We start from the raw sequence: 9,210 nt of genomic DNA on the forward strand, positions 1-9,210 counted from the left end.
GTATTCAATAAATGGGAGGTCCATAATCTGAGAAAGGAAACAATGAATCAAGAAACTAAAACCCAGGTGCACATCTGCGGCACCTAGGGAGTGTACGTGCACACTATCTTGTTCCTGCCTCTTGCCATCTCAGAGGTATGGCGACCACAGACAAAAAAGAGTTATCTCCCTTACCTTCTAGAAATTTCCGGAACTGTCCAGTTAATTTTTCATTCTTCATTTCTTCCCCTCATAGGAGCAATTATAGCGAGTCTCTAATATCACTGGCATGATGTGCTTGCTACAGGTGAACAGTAGGCACTGAACTGGTCTTGCACCATATAGGCTGTATTCAATAAATGGGAGGTCCATAATCTGAGAAAGGAAACAATGAATCAAGAAACTAAAACCCAGGTGCACATCTGCGGCACCTAGGGAGTGTACGTGCACACTATCTTGTTCCTGCCTCTTGCCATCTCAGAGGTATGGCGACCACAGACAAAAAAGAGTTATCTCCCTTACCTTCTAGAAATTTCCGGAACTGTCCAGTTAATTTTTCATTCTTCATTTCTTCCCCTCATAGGAGCAATAGCAAGTCTCTAATATCACTGGCATGATGTGCTTGCTACAGGTGAACAGTTATCTCCCTTACCTTCTAGAAATTTCCGGAACTGTCCAGTTAATTTTTCATTCTTCATTTCTTCCCCTCATAGGAGCAACAGCGAGTCTCTAATATCACTGGCATGATGTGCTTGCTACAGGTGAACAGTAGGCACTGAACTGGTCTTGCACCATATAGGCTGTATTCAATAAATGGGAGGTCCATAATCTGAGAAAGGAAACAATGAATCAAGAAACTAAAACCCAGGTGCACATCTGCGGCACCTAGGGAGTGTACGTGCACACTATCTTGTTCCTGCCTCTTGCCATCTCAGAGGTATGGCGACCACAGACAAAAAAGAGTTATCTCCCTTACCTTCTAGAAATTTCCGGAACAGTCCAGTTAATTTTTCATTCTTCATTTCTTCCCCTCATAGGAGCAATAGCGAGTCTCTAATATCACTGGCATGATGTGCTTGCTACAGGTGAACAGTAGGCACTGAACTGGTCTTGCACCATATAGGCTGTATTCAATAAATGGGAGGTCCATAATCTGAGAAAGGAAACAATGAATCAAGAAACTAAAACCCAGGTGCACATCTGCGGCACCTAGGGAGTGTACGTGCACACTATCTTGTTCCTGCCTCTTGCCATCTCAGAGGTATGGCGACCACAGACACACACACAGACAGACAGACACTCTCTTTTATTTATATGTATAGATAGATCATATAGGGTTGGCGGGTCGGTTCATTTTTTTTCTGGTTAGTTTTTTGTTTACACAGGCCAGTGTGGCTTTTTATTGTCCAGAAATCATGCAGACCCAGTCTTTGAAGATGAGTTACTTTCCTTGAAACCATGTACACTGCGAAATCCAAGTTCTCATTTTAATTCAATTTTTTTTTAAAGGGTCAAACATTTTTTGAGTAGGAGTGATTGACTTGGAAACATTGAATTTTGTTCTTGGCCTCATCTCATGTATCCGCCTTAACACCTGTTTGGTGGTGAAGGGGATCGCTTACTGGAGAAAGACTGCACCATGGCATCCAGATCCACATGGCCATTGTATGGCATCCAGATCCACATGACCATTGTATGGCATCCAGATCCACATGGCCATTGTATGGCATCCAGATCCACATGGCCATTGTATGGCATCCAGATCCACATGGCCATTGTATGGCATCCAGATCCACATGGCCATTGTATGGCATCCAGATCCACATCATCACATGGCCATTGTATGAACAGGCTATCAATATACACAGCTCAAATAATAACTCTCTTTGTGCTTTCAGATATTTTCTTTCGCAAAGTTTTAAATTAAAGTAATCTGGAGGTGTGAGAAAACTTATGTATACATGCATGTGTACTGTTGCTGTTTCAATGCTTTATTTAAGTGGTTGTGGTTTGTTTAGAGAAAATGGTGTGAGGGACAAACAGAAACAAAATAAGAGACAGAAAACAAACATGAGCAGAAGTACAGTGACATGACCTTCAATACAGTGACATGACCTTCAATACAGTGACATGACCTTCAATACATGAAATCTAAACATTCCCAACATGAACGTTTGGGCATGAATGGAGAATCACATCTGAGTGTTCTGTGCACACTTTTTAAAAGTCATCTTCATTCACTCAAACAACAAAAAGAAAGTCACTGTCATTCACACAAACAACAAAAAGAAAGTCACTGTCATTCACACAAACAACAAAAAGAAAGTCACTGTCATTCACACAAACAACAAAAAGAAAGTCACTGTCATTCACACAAACAACAAAAAGAAAGTCACTGTCATTCACACAAACAACAAAAAGAAAGTCACTGTCATTCACACAAACAACAAAAAGAAAGTCACTGTCACAAACAACCAATCCACAAAAAGAAAGTCACTGTCACAAACAACCAATCAACAAAAAGAAAGTCACTGTCATTCACACAAACAACAAAAAGAAAGTCACTGTCATTCACACAAACAACAAAAAGAAAGTCACTGTCACAAACAACCAATCCACAAAAAGAAAGTCACTGTCACAAACAACCAATCAACAAAAAGAAAGTCACTGTCATTCACACAAACAACCAATCGACAAAAAGAAAGTCACTGTCACAAACAACCAATCCACAAAAAGAAAGTCACTGTCACAAACAACCAATCGACAAAAAGAAAGTCACTGTCATTCACACAAACAACAAAAAGAAAGTCACTGTCATTCACACAAACAACAAAAAGAAAGTCACTGTCATTCACACAAACAACAAAAAGAAAGTCACTGTCATTCACTCAAACAACAAAAAGAAAGTCACTGTCATTCACACAAACAACCAATCCACAAAAAGAAAGTCACTGTCACAAACAACCAATCAACAAAAAGAAAGTCACTGTCATTCACACAAACAACCAATCGACAAAAAGAAAGTCACTGTCATTCACACAAACAACCAATCGACAAAAAGAAAGTCACTGTCATTCACACAAACAACCAATCCACAAAAAGAAAGTCACTGTCACAAACAACCAATCAACAAAAAGAAAGTCACTGTCATTCACACAAACAACCAATCCACAAAAAGAAAGTCACTGTCACAAACAACCAATCGACAAAAAGAAAGTCACTGTCATTCACACAAACAACCAATCAACAAAAAGAAAGTCACTGTCATTCACACAAACAACCAATCCACAAAAAGAAAGTCACTGTCACAAACAACCAATCGACAAAAAGAAAGTCACTGTCATTCACACAAACAACCAATCAACAAAAAGAAAGTCACTGTCACAAACAACCAATCGACAAAAAGAAAGTCACTGTCACAAACAACCAATCGACAAAAAGAAAGTCACTGTCACAAACAACCAATCAACAAAAAGAAAGTCACTGTCATTCACACAAACAACCAATCCACACAAAGAAAGTCACTGTCATTCACACAAACAACCAATCGACAAAAAGAAAGTCACTGTCACAAACAACCAATCCACAAAAAGAAAGTCACTGTCACAAACAACCAATCAACAAAAAGAAAGTCACTGTCATTCACACAAACAACAAAAAGAAAGTCACTGTCATTCACACAAACAACAAAAAGAAAGTCACTGTCATTCACACAAACAACCAATCGACAAAAAGAAAGTCACTGTCATTCACACAAACAACCAATCGACAAAAAGAAAGTCACTGTCATTCACACAAACAACCAATCGACAAAAAGAAAGTCACTGTCACAAACAACCAATCAACAAAAAGAAAGTCACTGTCATTCACACAAACAACCAATCAACAAAAAGAAAGTCACTGTCATTCACACAAACAACCAATCGACAAAAAGAAAGTCACTGTCATTCACACAAACAACCAATCCACAAAAAGAAAGTCACTGTCACAAACAACCAATCAACAAAAAGAAAGTCACTGTCATTCACACAAACAACCAATCAACAAAAAGAAAGTCACTGTCATTCACACAAACAACCAATCCACAAAAAGAAAGTCACTGTCATTCACACAAACAACCAATCCACAAAAAGAAAGTCACTGTCATTCACACAAACAACCAATCCACAAAAAGAAAGTCACTGTCACAAACAACCAATCAACAAAAAGAAAGTCACTGTCATTCACACAAACAACCAATCGACAAAAAGAAAGTCACTGTCATTCACACAAACAACCAATCCACAAAAAGAAAGTCACTGTCATTCACACAAACAACCAATCAACAAAAAGAAAGTCACTGTCATTCACACAAACAACCAATCCACAAAAAGAAAGTCACTGTCATTCACACAAACAACCAATCCACAAAAAGAAAGTCACTGTCACAAACAACCAATCGACAAAAAGAAAGTCACTGTCATTCACACAAACAACCAATCAACAAAAAGAAAGTCACTGTCATTCACACAAACAACCAATCCACAAAAAGAAAGTCACTGTCACAAACAACCAATCGACAAAAAGAAAGTCACTGTCATTCACACAAACAACCAATCAACAAAAAGAAAGTCACTGTCACAAACAACCAATCGACAAAAAGAAAGTCACTGTCATTCACACAAACAACCAATCAACAAAAAGAAAGTCACTGTCATTCACACAAACAACCAATCCACAAAAAGAAAGTCACTGTCACAAACAACCAATCGACAAAAAGAAAGTCACTGTCATTCACACAAACAACCAATCAACAAAAAGAAAGTCACTGTCATTCACACAAACAACCAATCGACAAAAAGAAAGTCACTGTCACAAACAACCAATCGACAAAAAGAAAGTCACTGTCATTCACACAAACAACAAAAAGAAAGTCACTGTCATTCACACAAACAACAAAAAGAAAGTCACTGTCATTCACTCAAACAACAAAAAGAAAGTCACTGTCATTCACACAAACAACCAATCCACAAAAAGAAAGTCACTGTCACAAACAACCAATCCACAAAAAGAAAGGCACTGTCATTCACACAAACAACCAATCAACAAAAAGAAAGTCACTGTCATTCACACAAACAACCAATCGACAAAAAGAAAGTCACTGTCATTCACACAAACAACCAATCCACAAAAAGAAAGTCACTGTCATTCACACAAACAACCAATCCACAAAAAGAAAGTCACTGTCACAAACAACCAATCGACAAAAAGAAAGTCACTGTCATTCACACAAACAACCAATCAACAAAAAGAAAGTCACTGTCATTCACACAAACAACCAATCCACAAAAAGAAAGTCACTGTCACAAACAACCAATCGACAAAAAGAAAGTCACTGTCATTCACACAAACAACCAATCAACAAAAAGAAAGTCACTGTCATTCACACAAACAACCAATCCACAAAAAGAAAGTCACTGTCATTCACACAAACAACCAATCCACAAAAAGAAAGTCACTGTCATTCACACAAACAACCAATCCACAAAAAGAAAGTCACTGTCACAAACAACCAATCCACAAAAAGAAAGGCACTGTCATTCACACAAACAACAAAAAGAAAGTCACTGTCATTCACACAAACAACAAAAAGAAAGTCACTGTCATTCACACAAACAACAAAAAGAAAGTCACTGTCATTCACACAAACAACAAAAAGAAAGTCACTGTCATTCACACAAACAACAAAAAGAAAGTCACTGTCATTCACACAAACAACAAAAAGAAAGTCACTGTCATTCACACAAACCAACTAACTCAACAAAGAGAAACTTTTTCAAACCATCTTCCTTTTCTTCCAAGAACAAGCAAACAGAAAGCTAACACGCATTTCATTTAGTGAGGTAAGATAATAAATATACCTGTTTTAATCCGCAATTCAAGTATCATCACAGAAACAAATGCTTAGAGCTGAACACTGCCAGGTTGTTCATTAGAAGCATGTATGACATACTTTCATCGTTAACATGCAATCAGACATGTGTCGGACATGCTGTGTAACAGAAGAAGAGACACTTGTCATGTTTGGTTCTTGATGTTTGTCCACAACCAATTCACGCACATAGATGGTAATAAATTAAATTGTCCCAAACAAAGCTGCTACAGGTCCTTGTGCTTTTCTCTAGCTGCTACAGGTCCTTGTGCTTTTCTCTAGCTGCTACAGGTCCTTGTGTTTTTCTCTAGCTGCTACAGGTCCTTGTGCTTTTCTCTCTGCAGAGCCCAGTGCACAAATGGAGAAACTTCATTGCAAGTATAACTAACTATAGTGCATCACTGCAAGTATAACTAACTACATTGCATGTTTAACTATCCCTGTAAATGTAACTTTCTGTATGGCAGGACTCAGTGTTATATTGTTGTTTCCGAAGAACCAGAAGAGATGACTTGATTTTTGTAACAATCACAAGCAAAGACCTATGGGACACAAACACTCGTGAACAGAACTCAACAGCAGAGTGCCAAAGGAAGGAGAGCGGAAGCTAAACAAACTACGGAAGCTTACACATACTACCTTCTGACATGATCATAAGTCAATCAATGCAATCCGTAGCTTACACATACTACCTTCTGACATGATCATAAGTCAATCAATGCAATCCGTAGCTTACACATACTACCTTCTGACATGATCATAAGTCAATCAATGCAATCCGTAGCTTACAAATACTACCTCCTAACATGATCACAAGTCATCCATGCAATCCGTAGCTTACAAATACTACCTGCTCACATGATCACAAGTCATCCATGCAATCATGTTGTAGGACTGGATCTTTAGTATTAGATCTTGCTCCAAATGTGTTAGAAATAAACCATAGGATTTGACAAAAGACAATGTGAAGCGCCCTAAGTTGAAGAGAAATTGCTGGGAGTCAAAGCGGGAATGGTGATGAGTTGTGGACTGCTGTGGTACAATCAAGCCGCTATGTGTTGAAAGTGACTTGAGCAATGACTTCTTGTTTATAAGGCTTCACACAACCAAAGGCTTGGATCAGTCTTCAGGTTGTGCAAAGCCACAGACTAATAACAACATAACAAGAAAAAAATGCTAATCTACAAAAACAAATTGTGAATCCACAAGTAAACGTGAGAACAGTTCAGCTGTTTTTTTATAGCACACTGTACCACCAATTTGATTTCAAATCATTTTGAACAAGAAACAGTTCTCAGTTTGTAGTTGTTAAGTTTCTTTGCTTCATCAGTACAGTAGGGCAGGCTGTGCAACTTGGCACAGCAGAATCACCAGATTAAAAAAAAACAAGTCGCGTAAGGCGAAAATACAATATTTAGTCAAGTAGCTGCCATTTTTCAGCAAGACCGTATACTCGTAGCATCGTCAGTCCACCGCTCATGGCAAAGGCAGTGAAATTGACAAGAAGAGCGGGGTAGTAGTTGCGCTAAGAAGGATAGCACGCTTTTCTGTACCTCTCTTTGTTTTAACTTTCTGAGCGTGTTTTTAATCCAAACATATCATATCTATATGTTTTTCGAATCAGGAACCGACAAGGAATAAGATGAAAGTGTTTTTAAATTGATTTGGAACATTTAATTTTGATAATAATTTTTATATATTTAATTTTCAGAGCTTGTTTTGAATCCGAATATAACATATTTATATGTTTTTGGAATCAGCAAATGATGGAGAATAAGATAAACGTAAATTTGGATCGTTTTATAAATTTTTATTTTTTTTTACGATTTTCCGATTTTTAATGACCAAAGTCATTAATTAATTTTTAAGCCACCAAGCTGAAATGCAATACCGAACCCCGGGCTTCGTCGAAGATTACTTGACCAAAATTTGAACCAATTTGGTTGAAAAATGAGGGCGTGACAGTGCCGCCTCAACTTTCACGAAAAGCCGGATATGACGTCATCAAAGACATTTATCAAAAAAATGAAAAAAACGTTCGGGCATTTTATACCCAGGAACTCTCATGTCAAATTTCATAAAGATCGGTCCAGTAGTTTAGTCTGAATCGCTCTACACACACACACACACGCACACACACACACACACATACACCACGACCCTCGTTTCGATTCCCCCTCGATGTTAAAATATTTAGTCAAAACTTGACTAAATATAAAAAGCAGTGAACGTTCACTGCCTGCTGCCTTCAATTCTGAAGTTTGAGGAGACATCTGCTCGGACATTCTTTCACACCGATTGTTGAGCTGTAGGTCAGGTTGGTTGTACAGATGCTGTAGGTCAGGTTGGTTGTACAGATGCTGTAGGTCAGGTAGGTTGTACAGATGCTGTAGGTCAGGTTGGTTGTACAGATGCTGTAGGTCAGGTAGGTTGTACAGATGCTGTAGGTCAGGTTGGTTGTACAGATGCTGTACGTACATGTTATCAGCTGGTGCACAGTTCTGATCTTTTAAATTTATACAAGTCTTACACGATTCAACTGCAGCCAAAGATCAAACGAGACTTTCCCCATTCACTCTCTTCATATACATCAATGGCATCATAAGAAAAGTACACCTGACACCGAGTTATTAGCAGGTTTGGAGATAAGGTGAGCGCACAGCGTTGCATAACAAGTGTCACAACAAGATTCGTACTGTGGATTTTACCATTAACCGTATTTCACCATGGCAATAATGTACACACCGTCACACAAAATGTTGACATGATTTTATGACAATCTACACCCTGCAGAGAGAGTGAGCTAGTGTGTTGTGTGCTGCGATGTCACTGACACACACAGCACATTGATCAGATGAAGCTCCGTACCTGATGGAGAGAATGAGTGTCATCATGATAGATATTTACAAGTACATGTACACCCTGTCTGCAGGAGTCACACAGCACCCCAGGAATCGGCATAGTGGCCTATTTACACTGCAGCAACACTCCTCTACCATCCACCGACTGTAGATTATAATATCATCCGTTCTCTCCGAGTATGGGCAAGAATAGTAACATGGACAGGTGGTGCAAGATTGTGAACACAATGGAACACTGCTACTTTCTGTGTTGTTGTTCTTCTTCTTGCACTGTCAGTTAAGTGGTCTGCTACAAATCCATGCAGGTTTTCCTGCTGAACAGTGCAAACCTCATTTCATTCTAAATGTACAACCTTTGAATTGTTGAATTAAGGCGGAACCACTAGTAGTAGCACAAAGCAAATAGCGGTCCGTTTTTAGTGCAGAGGATACGGATATCAGTATCTAAAAGTTACAAAG

At 38.5% G+C, this 9,210-nt stretch overlaps 2 long non-coding RNA genes across 3 annotated transcripts; one reads left to right on the top strand and one right to left on the bottom strand.

Annotated features, from left to right (window-relative positions):
• Positions 1-5,787: 5,787 nt before the first annotated feature.
• LOC138959205 (uncharacterized) lies at positions 5,788-8,099 on the bottom strand. The gene is made up of 2 exons (XR_011453657.1): positions 6,636-8,099; positions 5,788-6,529 (listed from the first exon to the last, which is right to left on the bottom strand). It is a non-coding gene; the product is annotated as an uncharacterized lncRNA (long non-coding RNA).
• LOC138959195 (uncharacterized) lies at positions 7,142-8,452 on the top strand. 2 transcript variants are annotated; one of them, XR_011453652.1, is made up of 3 exons: positions 7,142-7,279; positions 8,113-8,211; positions 8,320-8,452. It is a non-coding gene; the product is annotated as an uncharacterized lncRNA (long non-coding RNA). The 2 variants fall into 2 exon arrangements; XR_011453653.1 differs by having other exon boundaries at positions 8,266-8,431.
• Positions 8,453-9,210: the final 758 nt, after the last annotated feature.

The sequence above is a fragment of the Littorina saxatilis genome, linkage group LG1 (assembly GCF_037325665.1).
Source record: "Littorina saxatilis isolate snail1 linkage group LG1, US_GU_Lsax_2.0, whole genome shotgun sequence".
Classification (NCBI taxonomy): Eukaryota; Metazoa; Mollusca; class Gastropoda; order Littorinimorpha; family Littorinidae; genus Littorina; species Littorina saxatilis.